At 44.2% G+C, this 27592-nt stretch overlaps 1 long non-coding RNA gene across 1 annotated transcript in view; it reads left to right on the top strand.

Annotated features, from left to right (window-relative positions):
• The window catches only part of LOC138286530 (uncharacterized), a 43567-nt gene that overhangs the window by 15467 nt on the left and 508 nt on the right, over positions 1-27592 (top strand). The window contains exon 2 of the long non-coding RNA XR_011202006.1: positions 26376-26426. This is a non-coding gene — a long non-coding RNA (uncharacterized lncRNA). The remainder of the gene's footprint in view (positions 1-26375; positions 26427-27592) is intronic.

The following is a 27592-nucleotide window of genomic DNA, read 5'->3' as shown; positions in this document are numbered from 1 at the left end:
ACCAAACTTCCCAGTTTTCAGTGTAGCCATTATGGTGCTGTGGAGTTCGTGTAAAACAGACTCCCAGACCATATACTCTTATGGCTACCCTGCACTTACAATGTCTAAGGTTTTGCTTAGACACTGTAGGGGTACAGTGCTCATGCACTGGTACCCTCACCTATGGTATAGTGCACCCTGCCTTAGGGCTGTAAGGCCTGCTAGAGGGGTGTCTTACCTATACTGCATAGGCAGTGAGAGGCTGGCATGGCACCCTGAGGGGAGTGCCATGTCGACTTACTCGTTTTGTCCTCACTAGCACACACAAGCTGGCAAGCAGTGTGTCTGTGCTGAGTGAGAAGTCTCCAGGGTGGCATAAGACATGCTGCAGCCCTTAGAGACCTTCCTTGGCATCAGGGCCCTTGGTACTAGAAGTACCAGTTACAAGGGACTTATCTGGATGCCAGGGTCTGCCAATTGTGGATACAAAAGTACAGGTTAGGGAAAGAACACTGGTGCTGGGGCCTGGTTAGCAGGCCTCAGCACACTTTCAATTGTAAACATAGCATCAGCAAAGGCAAAAAGTCAGGGGGCAACCATGCCAAGGAGGCATTTCCTTACACTACAGAAGCAGCGATCACGGAGGACGTCTTGGAGGAAGGAGACGCAGAAAGGCCGGCCACGTTCTGGGAAGAATGTGGCCCATCCAGGTACGGGCTACAGCCTGAACGGGGCTCGCGGAGGCGGGAGCTTTGAAAAAGAGAAGAGGAATTGGGGGACGGAAGGAGCAACCACGGGAAGGCACTACTAAGTTTTTTTTTTTTTCACTCACTGAGCACCAAAATAGAGAATGCAAAGGATCTTATATATCAGTACAGTATAGAAATGAAAGGAAAGCAAATAAGACCAAAACAGGTATTATTATTAGTAGGAAAAACCCAAGAAAAGGGCAAGTAAAGACATTCCAGATATCACAGAGAGAGAAGGATAACAATGAAAGAGAGAGAGAGAGACAAGGGACTACAGGACAGCCCAGAGTGAGAAGGAAAGAAAGAAAGGAAATTAGAAGGACAGAGGATAAAGAGTTGAAATAGTATTGGCAGAAAACAAAGGTCAGAAAAGAAAGCGAAAAGAAAGGGGAAACAAGAAGAGACAGCAGAAAGAAAAAAAAGGTCAGAAAAGACAGGAAAAGAGAAAATTAAAACAATACATACCTTCTAAAGGCCTTTTCTTCTCTTCTTTCCTCCTATGAACTCCACGGATGATCTGTGAGATGCCACCTGAAAGCCAAGAGAGAAGAAAGAGGAAACAGAGTCAAGAAACAGAATAATTTCCAGAAGACTTACCAGAAAGATTAGAGAGAGACAATTGTGTAGAAAGACTATAGAACTAAAAAAAATAAAAACATAAATACTAGTACACCTGAAAGCCTCCATTATTTCTGACCCTGTCACAGCAACCTAAACCAAATAAGTTGTTATACTTATACATATTTCCTTGTGATAAGAAAAAAACATTATATTGTTCTCAACCCTCAGTAAAAGATATATTTTTTGGCCATGACATAACAACAATGTTGTGTTGACTTTGATTTACGTACTTTGTTTTTGACTTACCTTAAAAGTGACGTGATGTTATATCTGTACTACATGCTCCGACTTCACCAACAGAAGAGGCATCCTGTGGTATTTAGGGACATGGTATTCCATCATCTGGATCAGAATCTATATCAGTTTCTACATTGGGAAGACCCCTCTTCATTGCGATATTATGCTGAATCACACATGTTGCAATTACTTTGCAGCAGATGTCTGGCCTGCGCTGGAGATCTCCACCACTATTATGCATACACTAGAATCATCCTTTGAGGATGCTGAAGGTGCACTCTATTAATGAGCATGTGCTCTTGTGAGCTTGGTTATATTTGCGCTTAATTCTGGTGTTAAATGTAATCATGGTATCATGGTCCAAGGATGTAATGGATAAGCTCTGTCCCCTACAAAGTAAAATAAAATTGCATAAACATAAGTATACATGCGTGTTTGCAGTATCTAACATGCTTACCAAGCAAATATACATCTTCAAAGTCACCTCAAGAAACAAGATTTTAAGTCCCACTGTGACAGAGAATATAAAAAATAATGTGTGCTGCTAAGAGAACAAACTACAAAGTCTGTTATGACACAAGAAGCATCACACACAACTTGTATATTGAGGGAGGGGCTATTTTGGTGATTGTGAACAATAGCAAAGGGTGGACATATTGCAATATATGTTCCATCAACACAGCCTATAACACTGGGGAATTGTGCAATACAATAAAATATTGTTTAGTCTATGTCAGTCCTGTTGAGAGGCAAGGAATCTAATATACTTATTAAATTTAGAAAACACATTATTCAGACATCTTTGGAAAAAAAATGAAAATGTACTGCAATTATTTCTTAGTAACATATTTAGGCACAAATGTGTTGGAAACAGAGTAATTGGACATACTGTGGGATAGCATTACATTTGTCTGTTGCTGTCTGTAGCAGTGGATGTAAATCCAAAATTACATCTAAAATGACTTGACAACTGAGCCTATACTTGCCATAGATTTCCTTGTCTGTCAGGTAAGAAAAGGGTTACCCTAACCCTAACATTTCTATCCTGTCTCATCCTCCTCCTCTGTATACCACCCAAAATGCACATCCTTCTCACAAACACATACAAAGCCCCATTGTGAAAGATCCTGATTGTATTTGGGGCTTTTTATTTATGTTGTTCCTGATTTACACCTGATTCGAATTGGTGGTAAATAGCACATGCAAAAAACACATTCTGCAACTAGTCGCACATTGTGAATGGTTCATACATAAAATACAGAATCGCTATTGGGAAACCCCTAAGATCAATTTGGTGTTTAGATTCACAAAAATAGCGATTCAGTATTCATTCGGTTTGCACATATCAAAACAGCTTTTTACATTCACAAACAGCCCAATTCGGCAATTCGGACAATTTGTAAATGCAAAACTTCTTTGTACATTTGGCCCTAGGTTTTTTTATTGAATCCAGAAAGCCAAGATTCCATTGCCTTTGGGATCCAAGGCCAATAAACCTTGTATCTTACCACTTCCAGTGCAAGAATCTAAGTCCTATGTACATTCATACCCATAAGTACAATCTCTAATACCGTTGGCACCTCCAAAGAGATTTACTGGTAATCCCAAGAGGGTTGGATTGCTCCTTAATCAGTATCAAATGCATTCCCTATTTAAACCCAAGACATTCCCTGATGACCACATCAAAGTGGCGTTGTTCTATCTTATTTGAGTGGGAAGCTGCCAGTTGGAAAATGTCATTAGTGGAACATAATGATCAACTACTGAATAATTTTTTCAGACTTCTATAAGAAAATGCAGAAGTGGTTTTGTAGAAAATCAGATGCATATTTCTTAGATGGTGAATTGACAAATTTTAAATATTGCCATCAATATTTAATACACTGGATAACTACCTTTAATCATTTATTAGTTTTGACTGGTTGGCGTGGGGTAAAATGTCATCTTATGAAAAGCTCATAGATATGGAAGTACAGTTAGTTCATTAGTTCATTAGTTCATTGTTTGGCTGAGCATCACTCTGAAAAAAACAAGATTGTGACTAGAGATCACAGTTTTACATTCTTTCTTATTTATTTCTATAGATGAATACAGACAAAAACAATGTATTCTATGTGTTATCTATTTAACTTTAAATATAATAAAATTGGCTTCTTGTGAGTGACTCTCCATGCTAGCATTCATAAATTACAGACCAACAGCTGTCCAAAGATACAGAAAGGGGAGTTAATAAAACAGGATGAGATTTATTTCAATAAAGACATATGTCAACATATAGTTGTAGTATAATGCTAATATTTATCTGTGTGTAATGCTTTATTATATTTGGCTGCTTAATTTGCTAAAACACAACAGGCATGAAAGTACGAGTGCGCGTTTATCATTTAAATACATGTGGAAATATACCATTTCGAACTTTACAGTATTTATTCTCAAAACAAAGAAAATAAATATTGTGAAATACCAATAAGATGGGCACAAAACAAATATGGATAAATACAGACGGGAATATTAAAAAACATAAACACCTTAAAGCCGGGAGCCCTAATCCTGACCAAGATGTTCGTTGCTAGACAAACCATAGAATAGAATACAAATGTAGACAGTAATGAGCCTACTCTTTTATGTATTTTGAAGGTCCCGCTTTCACAAGAAGTCATTATCTGTATTGTGGTAAATCTGGGCAATTTGTAAACGATTGTCAAAGTAAGCCTAGGACTTTAAAGAATCAAATACATGTATCATCACCAATAGTAAAGCCATAGCTGCCAGAGAACTAGATACCTCAACAGTGAAAAGAGCTGCATTTTTGGGTATTGAATACAATGTAGTTATCAGCCCTTCAGTCGATAGTTCTGATGAAAATGACTTTGTCCAGTGGACTGGATAAGATTTTCCCAAGACGTTTAGATTCAGGATGTTCAGAGAACTATATGGACATTAAGTTTCGCAGTCTTTAACAAACAATAAACAGATTCTAAAAATGTTCACAGTCTTCATAGATACTAGTGACCACTCATACAACTTCAGAAGGGTGGTTTCAGTCTTTTAAAGGCTCATGCATCAGCTGTATAGAGAATCACCTGGAGTGAAGTAGTTCCAGGATGATTTATTAATAGGAGGAAAAGGAGTAAATGAACAAGAGTGTACATTGAAGAGATGATCTTTGTGGCAAAAGTATGACACTTAAGTTAGAAAAATGTCCCAAGTGCATTCACTGGCCTATTTGGGCTATGAAATTATATGAGAGGGGAACAAAACCAAAAAGGCATTTCTAAGTAATATTCAAGACACCTCCACAAAAAGACAAAGGTAAAGTATTATTGTTCTTGGAAATTATTCAATAATTCAGCGAACAAACAACTGTGTTTTTGGCAGACCCAACAGCATGCGTGCTGCAGCATTTTAAACAAATTGCAGCTTTGGAGTCACATAAGCAGGGCCTACATAGAGGGAGTAGCCATAGTCTAAACTGGAAAGTATAAGGCCTTGAACAACTACTCTTTGAATGTCTTTTGGGAGGTATTTAATCGTCTTTCTAGGGCTCTCAGCAGAGCAAAACAAGCCCCTGTGACTCTCTTTTCCTGGGCGGCCATGTTGAGGTCTTTGTCCATTAGTAGCCTCAAACTCTTGATTTCCGCTTTGGGAGTTGGGTGATTGCCCAGAGACGCTAGCCAGTGAATGTGGTCCCACAATGAAGGATTGGGAGGGAAACAAAAGAGGAAGAGGTACATAGAACTATTGTGTTTGTTGCACTGATACATGGTGATTGGGTAAGACATACAGTATCAAGAAGGAAACTCTTCTAGCAGACTGAGGTATGAAAATGTTCAGTGCATTTTTGTGGAAAAGGGAACTCACTGTACAAACAGATCATATACCTGTCAAAGAGGTTTTAGAAGATAGGGGGCTAGCGGACTTTCACTGCACATGTAGCAAAGAAAAGTCTTGATTTTATTAAAGACATGGAGGAATATATAATATGAGCCTCAGGGCTTATAACAAAATTGTAGCTGCTGCCACAGCCAATGTTCCATACCCCCTTTAATTCTGCCAAGGAGACAAACACACGAAAAGGAAGGCAAGCCATCAAATTAGAAGCATGCAAAAATGTGTGACAATAAATCAAACAATGGTAGACAGTGGGCAGTCTCTAACTCTAAATGTTTGTTTGATCCATAAGAAGTTGTCTGGTAAGCAAGTCTCAGTAACGTAAGTCAGTTTTGTGCCATCCCATTATATACCATTGGTTGGCTTTCTTTTCATTATCATTGGCTTGGCTGTTACTTGATGGTTCTTCTTCCTCGTTTTCATCGTATCCTTCCCCTAGAGCATAGCTTCTTTACTGTCTTTAGATTGGATGACTTATGTCTTTCCATGGCTCACATCAGAAAACTACTTTTTTCTTTTCCCGTCAGCACTCTAAGGGAGTGCATGTGTTTTTCCCCAAGTGTAGTTTGTGTGTTTATTGTTTGTCATTTCTCCTTCGTTTCCGCTGTCTGTGTTGCCCCCCTATCTACTTTGTATCACTCCTCTGTAGTAGCTGCCTTGTTTTTTCCCCACAATTTAGCCACTGCTGCTATACGCTTACTCCTACTTTTCACACCCATTGCCACTTTGGAGAACACAAACAGCCCTATACATTAACAGGTGTTGTGAGACGTCACTTTATATCGCAAACATCTGCTGCTTGATGGAATGTATTCAATACCATTTCAGCCTATTTTCATCTTGTGACAAGGGCTCTGATAACACCACCAGGCTATGTTCTCCCCTGCCCCTGTTGAGAACTGTGAAGGCAGTCAGGAGCTGCAGATATGCACATGGATAAAACATGAGGTTTATATAGCTTGGTACAAAGAGTGAGTGTGACAAAGGGCTGTGAACCTATTCACTATTTGAATAATGTGTAGCTTGTACACTAAAGCAATGCAAGGAAGTTGCTCTGCAGGGTGCAATAAGTCCTCTAGCGGTGAGAAGTTAGTCAACCATTTCCAGTTTGTACTAAAAGGCAAAATAAACAAAAAGTACTGGGAATTGCCTCAACAGTGTCTGCATGACACAGCACTAGGGGAGGAAAAGCAAACAAATAGTGCAGGGGATGCTGGAATAGTGTTTAGGTAAGGCTTAAACGTGTTCTTATACACAGGTCCACTCCATTATACCATTCATTACTTTTGAGGTGGACCTACCTCAGAGAGAAGAAAGGAACAGGAAGTGACCTCAGACTGTGCCCATCCTTTGGATGCTGCAACCTATAGGCTATTAACTTCTGGCTTCTTTCTCTTGTCTCATTACTGAGACAGAGATGGGGAGTGGGGATCCTTGCGGGGCTTGGTCAGTTTTCAGCATGCCTGGGATCGCTCTGTATCAGGTGCACCGGGAGAGGAGTATACTTTTCAGGACCTGGAAGTGGGATTTCCTGTTGAATAGGTCCCACACTGTAGGCAACTGTTGAAGACTGGGCGTTAACTGGTGAGTATAAATTACTTAGTTATTGCCCACAGCTGTGGTATAGAAACACCTGGCCTTTTTTTCTGCACACACTCGGTGTAGGAAGTTGGCTCTGTATGCACTATTTCAAAGTAAGGAATAGTATGCACAGAGTCCAAGGGTTCCCCTTAGAGGTAAGATAGTGGCAAAAAGAGATAATACTAATGCTCTATTTTGTGGTACTGTGGTCGAGCAGTAGGCTTATCAAAGGAGTAGTGTTAAGCATTTGTTGTACATGCACACAGGCAATAAATGAGGAACACACACTCAGAGACAATTCCAGGCCAATAGGTTTGGTTATAGAAAAATGTATTTTCTTAGTTTATTTTAAGAACCACAGGTTCAAATTCTACATGTAATATCTCATTTGAAAGGTATTGCAGGTAAGTACTTTAGGAACTTTGAATAATTACAGTAGCATATATACTTTTCACATAAAACACAAATAGCTGTTTTAAAAGTGGACACTGCAATTTTCACAGTTCCTGGGGGAGGTAAAGTATTGTTAGGTTTTACAGGTAAGTAAACCACCTACGGGGTTAAGATTGGGGTCCAAGGTAGCCCACCGTTGGGGGTTCAGAGCAACCCCAAAGTTACCACACCAGCAGCTCAGGGCCGGTCAGGTGCAGAGTTCAAAGTAGTGCCCAAAACGCATAGGCTTCAATAGAGAGAAGGGGGTGCCCCGGTTCCAGTCTGCCAGCAGGTAAGTACCCGTGTCTTCGGAGGGCAGACCAGGGGGGTTTTGTAGGGCACCGGGGGGGACACAAGTTCACACAAAAAGTACACCCTCAGCGGCACTGGGGCGGCCGGGTGCAGTGTGCAAACATGCGTCGGGTTTCCAATGTAAATCAATGGGAGACCAAGGGGTCTCTTCAGCGATGCAGGCAGGCAAGGGGGGGGCTCCTCGGGGTAGCCACCACCTGGGCAAGGGAGAGGGCCTCCTGGGGGTCACTCCTGCACTGAAGTTCCGATCCTTCAGGTGCTGGGGGCTGCGGGTGCAGGGTCTTTTCCAGCCGTCGGGATTTTAGAGTCAGGCAGTCGCGGTCAGGGGGAGCCCGGGGATTCCCTCTGCAGGCGTCGCTGTGGGGGCTCAGGGGGGACAACTTTGGTTACTCACAGTCTCGGAGTCGCCGGAGGGTCCTCCCTGAGGTGTTGGTTCTCCACCAGTCGAGTCGGGGTCGCCGGGTGTAGTGTTGCAAATCTCACGCTTCTTGCGGGGATTGCAGGAGTCTTTAAATCTGCTCCTCTGTAACAAAGTTGCAGTCTTTTTGGAGCAGGTCCGCTGTCCTCAGGAGTTTCTTGTTCCTCTTGAAGCAGGGCAGTCCTCTGAGGATTCAGAGGTCGCAGGTCCTTGAGAAAGCGTCGCTGGAGCAGGTTTCTTTAGAAGGCAGGAGACAGGCCGGTAGGACTGGGGCCAAAGCAGTTGGTGTCTTCTTTCTTCTTCTGCAGGGGTTTTCAGCTCAGCAGTCTTCTTCTTCGGTAAGTTGCAGGAATCTAAATTCTTAGGTTCAGGGGAGCCCTTAAATACTAAATTTAAGGGTGTGTTTAGGTCTGGGGGGTTAGTAGCCAATGGCTACTAGCCCTGAGGGTGGGTACACCCTCTTTGTGCCTCCTCCCAAGGGGAGGGGGTCACATTCCTATCTCTATTGGGGGAATCCTCCTTCTACAAGATGGAGGATTTCTAAAAGTCAGAGCCACCTCAGCTCAGGACACCTTAGGGGTTGTCCTGACTGGCCAGTGACTCCTCCTTGTTATTCTCATTATTTCCTCCGGCCTTGCCGCCAAAAGTGGGGCCGTGGCCGGAGGGGGCAGGCAACTCCACTAGCTGGAGTGCCCTGCGGTGCTGGAACAAAGGGGGTGAGCCTTTGAGGCTCACCGCCAGGTGTTACAGCTCCTGCCTGGGGGAGGTGTTAGCATCTCCACCCAGTGCAGGCTTTGTTACTGGCCTCAGAGTGACAAAGGCACTCTCCCCATGGGGCCAGCAACATGTCTCGAGTGTGGAAGGCTGCTAGAACCAGTCAGCCTACACAGGTAGTTGGTTAAGGTTTCAGGGGGCACCTCTAAGGTGCCCTCTGGGGTGTAGTTTACAATAAAATGTACACTGGCATCAGTGTGCATTTATTGTGCTGAGAAGTTTGATACCAAACTTCCCAGTTTTCAGTGTAGCCATTATGGTGCGGTGGAGTTCGTGTTTGACAGACTCCCAGACCATATACTCTTATGGCTACCCTGCACTTACAATGTCTAAGGTTTTGCTTAGACACTGTAGGGGCACAGTGCTCATGCACTGGTCCCCTCACCTATGGTATAGTGCACCCTGCCTTATGGCTGTAAGGCCTGCTAGAGGGGTGACTTATCTATACTGCATAGGCAGTGTGAGGTTGGCATGGCACCCTGAGGGGAGTGCCATGTCGACTTACTCGTTTTGTTCTCACCAGCACACACAAGCTGGCAAGCAGTGTGTCTGTGCTGAGTGAGGGGTCCCCAGGGTGGCATAAGCTATGCTGCAGCCCTTAGAGACCTTCCCTGGCATCAGGGCCCTTGGTACCAGGGGTACCAGTTACAAGGGACTTACCTGGATGCCAGGGTGTGCCAATTGTGTAAAACAAAAGTACAGGTTAGGGAAAGAACACTGGTGCTGGGGCCTGGTTAGCAGGCCTCAGCACACTTTCAATTCAAAACATAGCATCAGCAAAGGCAAAAAGTCAGGGGGTAACCATGCCAAGGAGGCATTTCCTTACACTCGGGTATGGCTGGAAGCCTGGAGCTAGATTTAATGTAGTAACAAGAAGTGGCAATGGCTTCATGCATGAGTGGAGGGTAGACGCTTCTGAACATGTTCGGGCTTTCAGGTTGGACTTAAGCTAGTCCTTTGTTTATTTTAGACAGTGTCAAGGTAAGTAAGTGTTGTGAGCAAGCTGGTTGATTTGTGTTGCGCACAAGCTGAACTTGTGACAATCTTTACTAATATGGGTAAACTCAGCAGGAAGAGGAGCTGTCATCTTCCTCTTCTCACCCTAAGGACTTTTGAACTATGCAAGTAGTGCTTTTGAGAATACAATGAGAACCAAGATGAAGACCTTGAATTATTACATTCTTCAAAAACTATTAAAGTCACAGTTGAAGTTCCTGTATCTTCTTCCTTGGGGGCCATAGGCGAACAAAAAGTATTGGAGATTATTTCCTCAGACCAGAAAGAGAGATATTTTGGTAACAAATTTTTACCAGAAAGTCTGGGAGAATAATATTAAGGGACTTAATTAGACTTTGGCGGACAAAATACTCTATGAAAACTTGGTGGATATCCTGTCTGCCATATCACAAGTACCATAGGTTAAAATGCACCTTTAATACAAAGAACGGGACATCAGCCACATTTGCCTCAAAAGGGCCCTAAATGTGTTTCCCCAACTGGAAGAACTGCCAAGCATTTCTTCTGAGCCTGTTTTGAGGCAATTTCAGAAAGCTCAGTCGCTGGGTCTTCCTATCCATCCGCATGTGGTATTTATAGATTGGAAAGTCCCTGACAAGATCTCTTTGCCCAGATCAATGTCTAAACTAAACCATCTAGAGAAAATGTACAAGACAATGTGGGAGTCAAATTCAGTGGGTTCTATAGTAGCCACCCTAGTAGGTCATACAACTGTGGCTGAGGAAATTATCTTGAAAGATCAAGCTGATAAAAGATAGACTCAACACTTGTTGTACTTCACTACCCATTCACCAATTTCGGTGTTAAAAAGCCGTTTTTAAAGCTGTACAAGATGGAGTTCAATATTCAGGACTCACAATTTGTAAAAATCATAATTAAGATTTATTTAAAAAATATATATAATGTTTCATGAATATAAATACCTGACTCAACAGCAGCTATGTTTACTGGCACTTATTTATGCTTTTCTCCTTCGTCTCCTTCATCAGCACTTCCTCTTCTTCATAGCTCTTCATTCTACTTCTCTTACGTCCCTGCTGCTTATCTTCCCCACAGACTTTTAACTCTCCTCAAGTTCCATTCGCAGCCCTTCCTCACCCCCTCTCAGTCTTATCCAATCATGAGCACCTGCAGAATAGTTCTGAACCTGAAATAAGTTACTCCTACCAATCATTCAGGAGATTAAAAATAGGGAAGTGCTCTGTGCCACAGTTGCATTGGGTCCCACAAGGATCCATTCTTGCTCCCATGGTTAAACCTACACCTTGAACATCTAAAAATCTCTTCCTAAGAGTATTTCTTGCATCAAGCTGATGTTCTTGATGTCAACCAGGAATTTGATGATCTATGGCCACCAAAACTGGCATTCACTTAAAATAAAAATCCTCCTTAGCCAATATGCCCCCACCTCTCCACACACTCCTTCACACTTGATAAAAGACTAAAACCTCTGCACTCACATAACTCTATACCTAAGAATCTGCATTGAATAAAACCATTACATCTGGAACAAGATCCGAAAACAACTGTCCAATCCTTAGGTTTGTAGAAATTTAATTTAGGAACCTCCTACCACACTGGCTATCTTAATGTGCTTCTGTGAGGCAACCAGTCTTTGGGAGAAAATTCTTGATAATGTTCCACCCGTTTTTTTTCTTTCGCTTCAGCTGTTATCAGTTGAAGCTAAATACTTGTATAAAAATGGCCTCACTAGCTAACAAAATTCTACACAACCTGTCCCCCATTATTGTGAGAAGAAGCTAAAAAAGTCCCTCCTCTCACATAGCGGCTCTAACTACTAGCCCATGAAGCTCTAGCATTTAAGAAACACTGCATGATGTTCCAATCATTTTCTGGATATGCTCTGAAAATATGAAACTCTTTCCCACGCTTACTCAGCACTACTTCCCCTCAATGCGCTTTCAGACCTAAAACATCTTCTTTACAGACAACATTTCTTTCTACTGTTTCTTGCACCACTCCCCCCCTCAGTTACTGAATACTGCGGCTCTGTGTTCACTCTCCATTAGATCCAGATGAATCTTCTTACTGTCTTGATTTTTGGGTTGCTGAACCTTCAGAACTATTCTCGAAAACATTACTATATACTCCTGTTGGAATTTGCCCTTTTGCAGGATCATCCCCAATCTTTTTGCCTCCTGCCTCCTATTTTTTCCTGACCTGTTGCTGTTGGCTTTTGAATTCTGAGCACTTTACCACTGCTAACCAGTGCTAAAGTGCATATGCTCTCTGTGTACATTGTATGTTTGATTGGTTTATCCATGATTGGCATATTTGATTTACTAATAAGTCCCTAGTAAAGTGCACCAGAGATGTCCAGGGCCTGTAAACCAAATGCTACTAGTGGGCCTGCAGCACTGGTTGTGCCATCCACCTTAGTAACTGTGTAAACATGTCTCAGACCTGACACTGCAGTGTCTTTGTGTGCTGTTTTAAACTGTACATAAGACTTGGCATGCCCTGCGTGAGACTGTGCTTTGTGGAACTATCTTGCAGTTGCTGCTTCTGCCTGTGCTAGAGGACAAAGACTGGACTTTGTGTTGCCTTCCTTCTTGTGAAGATCTCCAAGGGCTTGACTTAGAGCTTGCCTCCTGTTGTTTGAAGTTTCAGGGACAGCATAGACTTCTCTCTGCCAGCACCTGGAGTCTCTGGAGAGACTCCTACTCTGCCAAGTGGTGCCCATCCAGTTCCTGGGACCCTGAAAGGAGAAGCTGGCAGCCTAAGAGGAAGAAATCCATGCACAGAATGTTGTGCGGGAAAAAGATCGACGCAACTCCGATCTGCGGCTGAAAAATATACGCACCGCCAGCTTCGCAGCTGAAAATCGACGCTCGCCTGCAACGCGACCCGAAGATTGACGCCCTGGGCTGGAGAACCGACGCACAGCATCGCTGACGGAGGCTGGTGAGATCGCAACCCACGCTGTGTGGTTTTCAGATCATCGTGTGGCTAGATTTCCGATGCAACCACCGCTGGGCGTGTAAAAACAACGCAAGGCCTTCCTGGACCCGAGAATGCTGACCGTATCGATGCATCGCTCTCATAGGAGAAACAACGCAAGGTCTCGCTCGTGAGGGAAATCGACGTATAGCAAGCCCTTTTTGACGCACACTTGCCCATGCGGGGTTATTTTCGACGCACCCAAGGTACATTTTCACACTTTAACAGTGTTAGTGTGTGTTTAAAATTGCATGAAGACTCTTTTTGCATTTTAATTGATAACTTGACTTGTGTATTGTGGATTGTTGTCGTTTTGGTCTTGTTTTGTTTAGATAAATATTTTCTGTTTTTCTAAACCTGTGTTGTGTCATTTTGTAGTGTTTTCATTAAGTTAGTGTGTGTGTTGGTACAAATACTTTACACCTAGCACTCTGAAGTTAAGTCTACTGCTCGTGCCAAGCTACCAAGGGGGTAAGAAGGGGTTAGCTGACGGTGATTCTCTTTTACTCTGACTAGAGTGAGGGTCCTTGCTTGGACAGGGGGTAACCTGACTGCCAACCAAAGACCCCATTTCTTATAACTCTCAATTAATATTTTCAGAATTAGCCTTTATTCTCCATTGTTAACTATTCTTATGTATCATTGCATGTTCCTGTATACAGTGTAACTACATTTTTTTGTTTAATATTTATAATATTTATATAATAGCATTTTATCTGTGTTACCATGTAAAGTACCCTGACACCTGTGGACTTTGTTACCACTTTGTGAAACCACAAATGAAAAATAATAACACATCAAATTGAGTTAGTCTATTCTCATTTATTCTTCTTCACTGTATCCTTCTCTGTCAGCTTTTTATCTCCTGTAAGTCATGTACGCTTCCATCCTCTTAACTAGGACCTTTTCTCTCCTTCATTTTTCCTCAGATGAGTCCCTCCCTTCACCATCCTCCTCATCTCGGTCTGCCTACCACCTTTACTTTCATTGAGCCATTCACCCTCTCTTCTAAAATCTGTTTGCTTAATTGCAAATGACATCATGACTCCCTTCGTCCTTTGTCCTTCTGATGTTCATACATTAATAACATTAAATTGGGTTGTAGTAGTACCTGTTATTTATAGTACTTCGAAACTGTACAAAGGATGTGGTAAAATAAGCTTTTAGTATGATCTTATTTGTTGTTTCCTAATCTCTTTAGACTTTAATTAACCATTTCAAATTAATCAGCAAACTTGAAACCACAGGTCAAGTTGAAGACGTGGTATGCAAAATCTTCTTTTAGCTTTCTATTCTGTGGAGGCTATTTAATGTGATCTCCCATCAATACCTGTGAATTACAGTTGCTGCTTTAATCAATTCAACAGTCAGAAAATGCATGGTTAGTGTAAGTGTAACCGGACGGTTCCGGACGCCGATATACAAAATACCACGACGGCCGCGATTGACGGCCCCCAACACACTCGAGGGAGACGCCACCCTATGACGTCAGACGCCTTCGGCGTCTGGGCGGAAACTGAAAGAAAAGACGGACCAAGAGGAAACGGAGAAAAGAAGACGGAAGAAGACTCTCGCCGAACGCGACCAGGAGAAAAGGACGCTCGGACGCCGGAGACCGAGAGGAAGGAAATCGTCGAAGGAGCAGAGGATCGGAAGGAGAAGGAAAGCCTCAGGGGCCCTCCCGCCCCCGTCAGTGAGAAGCCGGGAGACTGCGAAAGCGCCGGCCGCGTCCCCGGAGGGGCGTGGCCAACTCAGGTACGTTCGTACCACAGCTGGGGTATTACGAGAGGGTGGCTGTTGGGAACAGGGGGGGACAAGGGAAAGAGAGGGAGATCCTGCAAGGAAGGGGAGACCATCTAGCAGAAGATCCTAAAAGTAAACCTAACCGCACCAAGGTACCGACGGCCAGAAGACTTCTAGACAGAAAGGAATGCCGGAGAACACCTATAAATAGAACCACAAAGTAGAGAACTGTTGTATCCTCACCTCCCTTCACTTATGCCTATTCCCCCACCACCCTACTAACCTTATATCCTTACAATATATATATCCCACTTACCTGTTTTGTTGTCCTTCTTCTATTTTTGTTTCGGAGAGCCTGGCCCACTGACGTAGAGGAAGATCGGAGACCTTCCCAAAGCTGGACCCGGCCACTTGTGGACTATCACTCACAACCCTGAAAGAAAAGAAAAAGGGAACTTTGTTAATTTTCTTTTGGACTACAGGTTCTTTATCCTTGTGAACCAGGAACATAGGATAAAAGGCGACACCCATTAAACCGAAGCACAAATAAATTAACTAAACCCTCACCTTCTGCGCCTGTCACCTTATTCCAATATCCCTTTCATTTGTTTCGGGATAAAGAACCCATTACAGTAAGAAATTGGATTATTATTTGGGCTAGGAAACTACCCACATGAAGGAATAATCACACCTTTTGTCAGGGTTAACCCTCACAGTCACTAAATTCATCTGAGCTCAATCCCCTTGGAGCAATGGAACATAGCAGACACACATAATTTAGGGCACTGTGTAAATTGTGTTTTGCAGTACCCAAATAGTAATAATGCCAAAATGCAAAGGAATCAAAATCCCTAACCGAATTAGCAAAATCAGAGTAAAATCTACAGAAGAATGACAAAATCCATTAAAGGGAATCGGAGAAATTATTTTTTAAAGTTTTTAGTAGAAATAGCTCCAAAAAGCACAAAACAACAATGATAGTTAATGGTGGTGTTAGACTGGGACCAAAACGCAACTGGAGATCAGCTGTGATGGTGTATGGTTGAATACACCAACCAAGTTCGTCCCGGTCATCCTAAGGGACAGTGTAAATTACTCCGTTCCCATGACAGAGGGACCGCCTTCCTAATTTATAAATGACAGCCAAACAGGTCGCTGTTTGGTGTAGGGTTACATCAGCATGATGCAACCGTGCACCAAAAAGGCTTTTTTTATTTTCAAAAAGAAAATTCTGAAAGAGGGATTTTCTTTTTGAGAATAAAAAATAATGCTGCCCCTGCCATGGAAGTTATCTGCCATGGCGGTGGGTGCATTGTTCACATTATACTGTCCTTCACCACCAGGGTTTGTCTGGCTGTGACAGACAGTTACAAAATTGGCTACATGTCCACCCATCTAAATTGGCGGGTGAGCATATAGCCATTTCTCCAATGCCAATTACTCCTTTGGAGAGTTTGGCTATGGTGGTGATGCAGTAGTCATCACCATAGCCAAACTGAAGGTCTGCTTAAATCTAAATCGGGCGGGCGGACCATAATATTGACAGTGTGTATACTCCGCCAACATATAAATTGGCCCTTAGTCTTTTAGGTCCCACCCAACCACAGGAGTACATTTTTAAGGCTCCCTCAGGACCTCAAAGGATGCACACAGAGGCTCACAGGGAGTCGGGTAGAGGCCCACAGCAGGATCCAGTCTAAGTCCAGTTGCCACTGGTCAGCTAGGCACTTCCAGGAAAAGGCCCTTTGCAGCTTGCTATCTCTCTGTAGCCACAAAAAAAGCCAACTGAACTTTGATGCCCATTTCTTTGTCCTGGGCACTAGGGGGAGAAGGTCTGGTCCTTCGGGTCTCCTCTTTGGTCAGAGACACCAGTTCAAGTCCTATTCCGACCTTCTGCAGGTCAAGAAAGTGTCCTGAGGAATTATGGTTGAGGGTCCAGCTTCGTAGGGTTGGGGGGTGAATCCCTAGGCACTCCTAATTTCTCTCTTACCAGTAAAGTAAAGGTTTCCAGGCACTGAGCTATCTACTGTTGCAGTAGTTCCTGTTTGTTTTACTGCAAACAGGCCTAAAATGTGTCATCGCAAATCCAAGATGGTGATGGTCTTCAGCCACACTAAACTTGGGCTCTGAGGCTGGGGGAGTGAGTGGGAAGTGTCCTAGCAAAAGGTGAAAAATTCACAGTGACCATACAGAAAAAGTGAATGTCCTACAGTTAGACTAGTTCTAAATCTCGTTTTCCATAAAGTGTTGGTGGTGCCTACATTGTCTCAAAGTTGGAATACACTTTCATGCATCTTCCTTTGCCACCCCCAGAATTCAGTGCACAAGTGCAAAGGACCTGTAGTAGTTTTGGATGTTTACTTGCATGCTGTCCTGGCATAGAAGATTTGCAGACATTTTACCACAGGGCAAACACCAACTCAGTCTTCATGCCGGTGTTTGCTCTGTGCTGATTGCCGCTTTCTTTCTTTATGGGGAGTGCCCGCCTGCCCCTTTTGCCTCCTCCTTTCCCACTTTGCTGATGGGTATTTTGCCACGTATAATAAGAGCACTACTTAATTAAGTGCTACAGTGTAGACGGCAAAATGGCTGTCTGCAAAAATGAAGTGGAGCCTGCAAATAGAGGCTGCACCTGCATGAACTGTACCTGCTGAACCTGGTGGCTAACAAAGGAGAAGGGACTGTGCCTATTAATGTCTTGCTCATTGAGCAGTACTCTCCAGAGCCCAGATGAAGCAAGAGACTCCAAGTGTCAGTTGTACAGCATCCATAGGGATGAGGAATGAGGAATGAGGATGTCCTAAAATGGATGCTGTAGTTTGCAGCACAGGGCTGCAACAGCTGAACAAGTCTGCTGGGGCACGTTAGTAGACCAGACTTTTCACAGTGTCTGCAACCGTCGCCCTGCAGCACTAGAGATCAGGATCTGACGCTCCCAGTTGCACCCAATTCCGTTGGACCCGGGAGAGTTACTAGAGTACAGCTTTGTTGCCCAGAAGACAAGTTATCAACCGGGGAAGGATTTGGTTGTGACCATGATACAGGGCAACTGGTAGCCCAGTGGCAACTGGATTTCTGACAGGACCGAGAAGATTTCGAGGGACGCCGACCCCATCCCTAGGATCACTTACACACTCCATGGATAGAGAAGTAACCACAGAAAGGCCTCCGTCGAGCATCTTCAGCATCCTGTATCCCATGGATCAGAACTACTTCCATAGGAGCCTACAACAAAGGATAAAAGTGCCTGGAACTGACTAAAGACTGCTTCCCAGACTGAGGTAGTTGATTCTGAGGACCTTGCTGCTCATTTCTGACTAGCTTCCTGTCAGAGTTGGTTGCCCGTCCACAATGCAACTAGCCAAAGTTTTTCCTCAAAACGTTTGTAAGTGTCTACTTTGTGAAATTTGCCAGTGCTTGTTCGCAGTTCATTAACAGTGCAACTTGTAAAATCTATAACTCTGGAACCCTCTGGTAGATCTTTTTCATTGCGGTGTCTAAAAATACAATATATTTTTACAAATTGGTGTTGGATTTCTCGAGTGTCTTAGTTATTTCTTCTTCACTTGTTTTGGTGCTGTTTAACCGCTTTGCGTGTGTTCCTTTGTACAAGCTTTGCTGCTGAGTACCACAGTACTCAGGGTTGAGCTAAATGGTAAAACAAACAAAAACTACTGGTCCTAAAGGAATTGATAAGTCTAATACATGGTGAGGTCGCACACCCACACCATGTAATACAATCATTTCCTCACACCATATCTTTTTTGAGTGACCTTTATCCTTCCTCTACTCACAGAGACCTACATTTTTTATTTCAGCACTCCATACTAATGCAGTGTTTTCTTGCTATCTCTCTCTCTCACATGCTCATTCCCCAGAAATCCATCCACCCTATGTGTTCTGGTTTGCTTTCCTCTGCACCAGTTCATTTCTTTCTTTCCCCACCCCTCTAAAGGATTTTTTTGCATTTTGGTTTATTTTGTTTCTCCCCCTGCCTCAACCTTCTCCCTCTCTCCTGCCCACTTCCTGTTGCTTCTGTACATCCCTCTCCCCAGTGTTGACTTCTCCACCAAGCGTCATTTACAATGTTTAGAGGGCCCAGCAGCTGCCATTTGATGCCAGGCAACTCCTTTTTTAAAAGGTGTTTTTGCACATGTTTACAGTTTTTTTTTATTTACCGCTCCAAGGTTGGCATCCACCATCTTGACATAGCAAATACACCAAATAAACAAAAGTCAGCTGAGTCGTGCTACACAATTGCTTGGTGACGCATGTGCCTCTGTATGCTAGGCCACCATACTTTGATGAAATATACCCGTGGATAGGTGAAGACACGTGTGCGTATAAGTCATTGTGCTTTCTTGCAGCTTTGGCAAAAAGCACTGGCAAAGCCAATAGGTAAAAAAGGGTTTGCCAATGCGTGTTAATTCTAGTGGTGCAAAGACATTGTACTTTTGTCTTTAATTACTCTACCCTGAAGACATAGTTTAACTACACACGGGTGCCAAAAAGAATACAAAAGTATGCCAAAGAAAAATGCATTGGCCCAAAAAATTATTGGACCACCAGCCCTGACACTGTAATTCCATTTAGGCAGATGTTCATGTAGTAAATGCTGTAAATCACAGCACAAGAGAGCTACTGGCTGAAGTGGACTGACCCTGTATGCTTTGGGGAGCGGAATGACAGGTGCACAGACCAATGGATGAAGAAGGCAGTCCCGAAGCAACTTTATTGCATGAATAGAAAAATATATATTTTAGGTCTGGCATCAGCCAAGACCTTTCAATTTTAGTAAAATGATATATATATATATATATAATATTTTCATGCATAGGGGCTTTAGCCAGACCTTTACATGCAGTGGTCGGTTGTGTCATTCAGTTATTTTTTCCACCCACTACAGCATACAACATGGGACAGTAGATCAGCCCATTTCTGCTGTTGGCTAATTTAACTGTGAGTGATTTTACTGTGTTCTTTCGCAAGGAGTACCTTTGCACACAAAGTAGTTCCCTTCAGTGCCAGGAACTACTATGACAATGTGTGCTTTTGGAAACCAAAACGTACATTTCCTTTTATCCACTGTATTCCCACAGATCCTGCACCAATACAACTTTTACAAAAGTCATGGCAACACAAAACCAGCCAATGGTAAGCAAAAGTAAGTAATGGGTGTGCTCTAAGCCCCTTTTAAGACTTTTTTTGGGTTGAGCATTCCAGTACATGCGCTTGCACCTGCGTCTCACTTTGAAGATTTTATTGTGTATAGTGAAGGGCTTGGAGCCCGCCTGTCCTCACCATTTGTTGGTTGGCATGGTACTCTTCTTTACAGCCTCGCAATTCTTCAAGGCAGGCATGGCATTTCCATTTCTCTGTGTGGAGCAGGGACCAAGCACTGATGGATTCAACTTAATTAGTGCCTGTCCGCTGATCCCGATGTGATTGAGAACCTATTTTGTTCTTTTTAACTTCTAGTGTCCTACAAACAGAAATCTTGTGACTGGCAAAAACGTGTACAGCAGGACACACAAAACTGCAAGATTTTTTTTTAAAGCTAACTTTCTTTTATTTTGCCAAGTCATCTTTTCTCACTTTCCACTCATGTTTTCTTTTCTTTTTGCTTGTGGACGCTCTTCTCAAAAGATGACGATTAACTTGTTTGAAATATTGCAAAGTGACATTGGGCCAGGTGTAGCAAGATATGCTTTTGCGAGTCTGAAATTGTGAGTCAGTGCGACTCGCAATTTCAGACTCGCAAAAGCATATGCAGAATGGTGTCTCAGACACCTTCTGCGACTCGCTATGGGGTTGCAAAGACCCACCTCATTAATATTAATGAGGTGGGTCGCTTTTTGCGACCCCATAGCGAGTCCCTGCACTCACAGGGATGGTGGCCTGCTGAAGTCAGCAGACCTCCATGTCTGTGACTGCTTTTTAAATAAAGCAGTTTTATTTTTTTCATTTTGCAGCCCGTTTTCCTTAAAGGACAACGAGTTGCAAAATGAAAAAAATACCAAAACCATTTGGTTTCGTTTTTTCAGAGTAGGCAGTGGTCCATAGGACCACTGCCTGCTCTGAAAAAATATTTTTTTCGACATTCACAAAGGGGATGGGGTCCCATGGGGACCACTTCCTTTTTGCGAATGAGTTACCACCAGTGTGACACTGGTGGTAACTGCGAGTTGCTTTGCGACCGCATTCGCGGTCACAAAGCAAGTCTGAATTGCGATGCGAGTCGCAAAACGGAAGGGAACACCCCTTCCTATTTGCGAGTCGCATTCCCAAATTGCGAGTCGGTACCGACTCGCAATTTGGGAATGAGCATCGCGGGAGGCCGTTTGCATAGCGCAAACTGCGTTTTTCGCAGTTTGGGACATGCAAACGGCTTGCTACATCTGGCCCATTGTTTCTTCTTTATGTGTAATTTCTAAAATGATGCTTTAACACATAATCGTACACCCCAATTCACCCGACTCCAATCTGCCCCATTACAATCCGCCTGAGAAAGGGATGGGAGGAAATACAACTTTGGAGGCTTTGTCATTTTTGGGATATTGGCTGATTTATTGAATCCCTTGTGAATAAGGACAAGAGCCCTGTACTATGTTCCTGACATCTGATCGCAAATAAAGACAGGGTAGCATTTGTTCCTATTTTTGCGCTTCCAAGTCCAATAGTATTTTTTATGTTGTTTTCAGAGTGCCATTATAGCACTCCACTAATCGATCTGGATGAGGATGGTAGGCAGCTGTACAGGTTTGTTTTACCCCCCAATTGTTTGCATTTTGCTTCATAAACGTGGAGGTTAAAGACGTCCATTGATCTGTCAGTATTTCACAGAGAAAACCCACCCTTGAAAACAGCTCAATCATAGCCTTCGCAATAAGGGCGGCATAATCCACTATTGCCAGTAAGTAGCGACACCTGTATCAAGGGCCTGATTATATCCATACCAGTGAGGGAAAAGGGTATATCTGAGATGGGCAGTGAAACTAAGGGGACCTTCATGTGAAGCATCCGGCTATTCTTTTGACAAATTAGACATTCCCTACAATATTTCTTTATATAGCTATAGATACCAGGCCAATATGACCACATACCAGATGACTATTGGCCAAGAAGAGGACCTTGTCCCTGAAGGGGGTGGGAACAAGTAATTGTATAGGTTGTGTATTTCTCCCTTTTCTACATAGCAGTCCCGGTTGTCTGAAAAATTGGGGACCTACCACTTGAACTTCTGGTTCCTTGGCCACATTTCATGCCTCTCTAAACTGGGGTTCTTCTCTTTGGGCAGCTCAGAAGTTTCTATCAGATTCCCAAATGTTTCCTTCTGAATAGAGTGGTAACATTTTAACGCCTATCTGTTTTTCTGATCTCCTCTTTGATCTGCTTTTCTATTCTTTAGGAACCGGACAGTTGCTATCTTCGAATTTGTGAGAAAGGAGCATTCTTTCACCACTCATCTCCCTTCTTTCAAGTCTCTTTTTCTAAGCTATCTAAATCGGGATAATCATTTTCCACAATAAGAGGTTCAGGAACTTGTGGAATCATCCCTACTTGTAAAGGTACTTCTGGATCTTACTCATTTTGTAAGTGGACCTCGGTGTAAAGAAATGGCTCCCTGTTGCAGTTACCCCCCACTTTTTGCCTGATACTGATGCTGACTTGACTGAGAAGTGTGCTGGGACCCTGCTAACCAGGCCCCAGCACCAGTGTTCTTTCACCTAAAATGTACCATTGTTTCCACAATTGGCACACCCTGGCATCCAGATAAGTCCCTTGTAACTGGTACCTCTGGTACCAAGGGCCCTGATGCCAGGCAAGGTCTCTAAGGGCTGCAGCATGTATTATGCCACCCTGGAGACCTCTCACTCAGCACAGACACACTGCTTGCCAGCTTGTGTGTGCTAGTGAGAACAAAACGAGTAAGTCGACATGGCACTCCCCTCAGGGTGCCATGCCAGCCTCTCACTGCCTATGCAAGTATAGGTCAGTCACCCCTCTAGCAGGCCTCACAGCCCTAAGGCAGGGTGCACTATACCATAGGTGAGGGTACCAGTGCATGAGCATGGTACCCCTACAGTGTCTAAACAAAACCTTAGACATTGTAAGTGCAGGGTAGCCATAAGAGTATATGGTCTGGGAGTTTGTCAAAAACAAACTCCACAGCACCATAATGGCTACACTGAAAACTGGGAAGTTTGGTATCAAACTTCTCAGCACAATAAATGCACACTGATGCCAGTGTACATTTTATTGTAAAATACACCACAGAGGGCACCTTAGAGGTGCCCCCTGAAACTTAACCAACTATCTGTGTAGGCTGACTGGTTCCAGCAGCCTGCCACACTAGAGACATGTTGCTGGCCCCATGGGGAGAGTGCCCTTGTCACTCTGAGGCCAGTAACAAAGCCTGCACTGGGTGGAGATGCTAACACCTCCCCCAGGCAGGAGCTGTAACACCTGGCGGTGAGCCTCAAAGGCTCACCCCTTTGTCACAGCCCAGCAGGGCACTCCAGCTTAGTGGAGTTGCCCGCCCCCTCCGGCCACGGCCCCCACTTTTGGCGGCAAGGCTGGAGGGAACAAAGAAAGCAACAAGGAGGAGTCACTGGCCAGTCAGGACAGCCCCTAAGGTGTCCTGAGCTGAGGTGACTCTAACTTTTAGAAATCCTCCATCTTGCAGATGGAGGATTCCCCCAATAGGGTTAGGATTGTGACCCCCTCCCCTTGGGAGGAGGAACAAAGAGGGTGTACCCACCCTCAGGGCTAGTAGCCATTTGCTACTAACCCCCCAGACCTAAACACGCCCTTAAATTTAGTATTTAAGGGCTACCCTGAACCCTAGAAAATCAGATTCCTGCAACAACAAGAAGAAGGACTGCCTAGCTGAAAACCCCTGCAGAGGAAGACCAGAAGACAACAACTGCCTTGGCTCCAGAAACTCACCGGCCTGTCTCCTGCCTTCCAAAGAACTCTGCTCCAGCGACGCCTTCCAAAGGGACCAGCGACCTCTGAATCCTCTGAGGACTGCCCTGCTTCGACGACGACAAGAAACTCCTGAGGACAGCGGACCTGCTCCAAAAAGACTGCAACTTTATCCAAAGGAGCAGCTTTAAAGAACCCTGCAATCTCCCCGCAAGAAGCGTGAGACTTGCAACACTGCACCCGGCGACCCCGACTCGGCTGGTGGAGAACCAACACCTCAGGGAGGACCCCCGGACTACTCTACGACTGTGAGTACCAAAACCTGTCCCCCCTGAGCCCCCACAGCGCCGCCTGCAGAGGGAATCCCGAGGCTTCCCCTGACCGCGACTCTCTGAAACCTAAGTCCCGACGCCTGGAAAAGACCCTGCACCCGCAGCCCCCAGGACCTGAAGGACCGGACTTTCACTGCAGAAGTGACCCCCAGGAGTCCCTCTCCCTTGCCCAAGTGGAGGTTTCCCCGAGGAAGCCCCCCCTTGCCTGCCTGCAGCGCTGAAGAGATCCCTTGATCTCTCATTGACTTCCATTGCGAACCCGACGCTTGTTCTAACACTGCACCCGGCCGCCCCCGCGCCGCTGAGGGTGAAATTTCTGTGTGGGCTTGTGTCCCCCCCGGTGCCCTACAAAACCCCCCTGGTCTGCCCCCCGAAGACGCGGGTACTTACCTGCTGGCAGACTGGAACCGGGGCACCCCCTTCTCTCCATTGGAGCCTATGCGTTTTGGGCACCACTTTGAACTCTGCACCTGACCGGCCCTGAGCTGCTGGTGTGGTAACTTTGGGGTTGCTCTGAACCCCCAACGGTGGGCTACCTTGGACCAAGAACTGAACCCTGTAAGTGTCTTACTTACCTGGTAAAACTAACAAATACTTACCTCCCCCAGGAACTGTGAAAATTGCACTGTGTCCACTTTTAAAATAGCTATTTGTGAATAACTTGAAAAGTATACATGCAATTGAAATGATTCAAAGTTCCTAATGTACTTACCTGCAATACCTTTCAAACAAGATATTACATGTTAAATTTGAACCTGTGGTTCTTAAAATAAACTAAGAAAAGATATTTTTCTATAACAAAACCTATTGGCTGGATTTGTCTCTGAGTGTGTGTACCTCATTTATTGTCTATGTGTATGTACAACAAATGCTTAACACTACTCCTTGGATAAGCCTACTGCTCGACCACACTACCACAAAATAGAGCATTAGTATTATCTATTTTTACCACTATTTTACCTCTAAGGGGAATCCTTGGACTCTGTGCATGCTATTCCTTACTTTGAAATAGCACATACAGAGCCAACTTCCTACACTCGGCAACAGGATACTTCTTTTTATCACTGTGAACACATTAAATGTTCACCTCTCCTCTTGGTTCCGAGGGACCTACTGAATGATTTGTGGTCTAATCATGCTCTGGCAACATACCTTGTCCAAAAGGTCTGGGACCAGACTCCCATTCACGTTCATTAAACAATGATAGGATGGCTTAAATCCTGAAGATGTATAATAGGATGATTTGGCTATCTCACTGTCCATGGATTCCTCTTTTTGTGGACAGTGGTGAGCAACGTGTTCCAAGCCTCCACAATTAAAACACTGGGGCCCAGGTTATAGGGGTCTCGGGCTGGGACTGGGTGGTAAGTAAACAGTCTTTAGTTTCCTCAGGCCTACTGGTCGATTAGGTCTCATAGAAGTAAAACCCTTACCCTTCCATCCACTCTCTCCTCATCTTCTGGGATTCTTGAGGTCTGTATTATGCACTGGCAATTTTCACAGTAGTTTCCAAGGTTATATTGCTGTGCTGCCTAACCCACTTCTATATTGGAGGATGTAGCGAAGCCAGGCATTGTTCTACATATATTTTCTCCATTATTCCATTCTTAGTAGAGGTTTCTGGGCTTAGCCATTTACTGTCATGTCTCCTACACGATAATACAGGGCTCTGGGGTCTTGTGAATATCCTCCTTGATGTTTCTTAATCAAGTCCGATAGGTTTCACTATCTACCCCCAGTCTTTCAAGGATATTTCTTTTATATCAGCATAGGAGGTAGTCCTCAAGGGATGGTGGCCTGGTAGGTGGTTTGAAGATCTCCCGTAAGTAGGGGATCCAAATATTGGCGACATCTGTCTGCAGGCCACATAACCGCTTGTGCCAGGCACTCAAAATTACTGAAGAAAAAATTGGGGTCTTCCCCCTTTACATATTTTTGTAGCACTATGGAGGGGAGGGCTGTATGACCCTGTTGCTGACCTAACACGTCTGCCAGTCATCCGACAGCTGCATGCTGTGCCTGGGCCACCTTGTCAATTCTATTTGCCTGCCTTGTCAGAACCTTATGGAAGTTCTCCTGCTCTTCTGTTGCAGCAGACAAAGACTGCTCCATTGCTTTTTACAGTCGTTGGTGTCTATCTGCCATCTTAGTCATCATAGCTTCCATTTACTCAGATCCCACTTCTGACACCAATTGTGAGAGGTATGGGCAGAAATACGGCTTCAGAGGTTTTGTGATTGTTCGAATTTTGGATGATTTATTGAATCTCTTGTATATAAAACATGATTGTACACAAGATAAGACAATGAAAAGTCAGAGAGGTAGGTTCAGGGGTACATTTGGGTAGTCATCCTTGGTAACTTAACCGGCATAGTGATGTACTTCTTTATTTTCTTCCAGGGTCCAGAAGATGGTCTCCGCTGCCAGTACCCGCAAAAGAAAGTCAATGTGGTGAATAAATATTTGTTTCCATGTTTCCTATTCCATCACCATACACCCAGGTGTTTGTGAGGTTGCAGTCCTTTTGTGTCCCCCTTCCTTCAGACCCTGATATGGTTATATGTCGGAACCACGGGTGCTTCAAGCACCCGTGGCTCAACAACGAGGTCGGAACAATGACCGCGTTCTAACCACTAATGCCTTTACCATAAATGCGTTTACAACTATTTTACCGTTGTAAACACATTCCTGGTAAAGGCATTAGCGATCAGCATGCACGGTTCCAGCATGCTTCCCCCCCTAGTCCCCCACCCCCAAAAATTACCGTGACCCCCATCCCCACAACTACCCCAACCCCCCATCCCCAAAATTACCAGAACCCTAACCCTCTCCCCTAAAACCTAAACACCCCAACCCACCCCTTAAATCCAAACCCTGACCCCCCAAACCCTAATCACCCCTAGCACCCCACCCTGAAAACTAAAAGTACCCCGAGTCCCCACCCCGCCCCTAAAACCTAAACACCCCAACCCACCCCTTAAACCTAAACCCTGATCCCCTCCCCCATAAACACCCCCTACCCCACCCCAAAAACTAAAAATACCCCAAGTCCCTACCCCCGCCCCTAAAACCTAAACACCCAAACCCCCCAACCCACCCTTTAAACCTAAACCCTGCCCCCCCCGAAACCCTAATCACCCCAAGCTCACCCACACTCCCAAAAAAAAACAGCCCCAGTCCAAGCCCAACTTACCTCCTCCTTCACTGCGTCGACTCCGACTCCCTTCTTCTGTACCTTAACCACGCATGTACGTTGTTCAGACATGCGTAGTTAAGGTACCAAAACCAGGAAGTCATGGAAAACGAAAGCGTTGTTTTGCTTTCGTTTTTCACGACTTCGTGGTTTGGGAGTCGTTGTTCTGGGTGTTTCCCCCTGATTTTGCTAGTCTGAGGACCAATTCCCCAAAGGGAGCTTCCACCCTGCGCTAATGTTGTGACAAAAGAGAATGCCAAATTGATCAACAAAACAAAAGGAAAAATGCTTAAGGAATCAAAGTGGCCTGTGCGGAGTCTAGGCCAAAGAGATTTTATCTGTGTCCTAACAGGGTGTCCCCGCACCTATCTGTCAGACTTGGTACCACAATCCTAAAGGAACTACAGTTCTAAGACCCTTCAAG

The sequence above is a fragment of the Pleurodeles waltl genome, chromosome 3_2 (genome assembly GCF_031143425.1).
Source record: "Pleurodeles waltl isolate 20211129_DDA chromosome 3_2, aPleWal1.hap1.20221129, whole genome shotgun sequence".
Taxonomy (NCBI): Eukaryota; Metazoa; Chordata; class Amphibia; order Caudata; family Salamandridae; genus Pleurodeles; species Pleurodeles waltl.
Note: the sequence above shows the minus strand (reverse complement) of the source record. Positions and strands in the feature narration are given on the sequence as shown.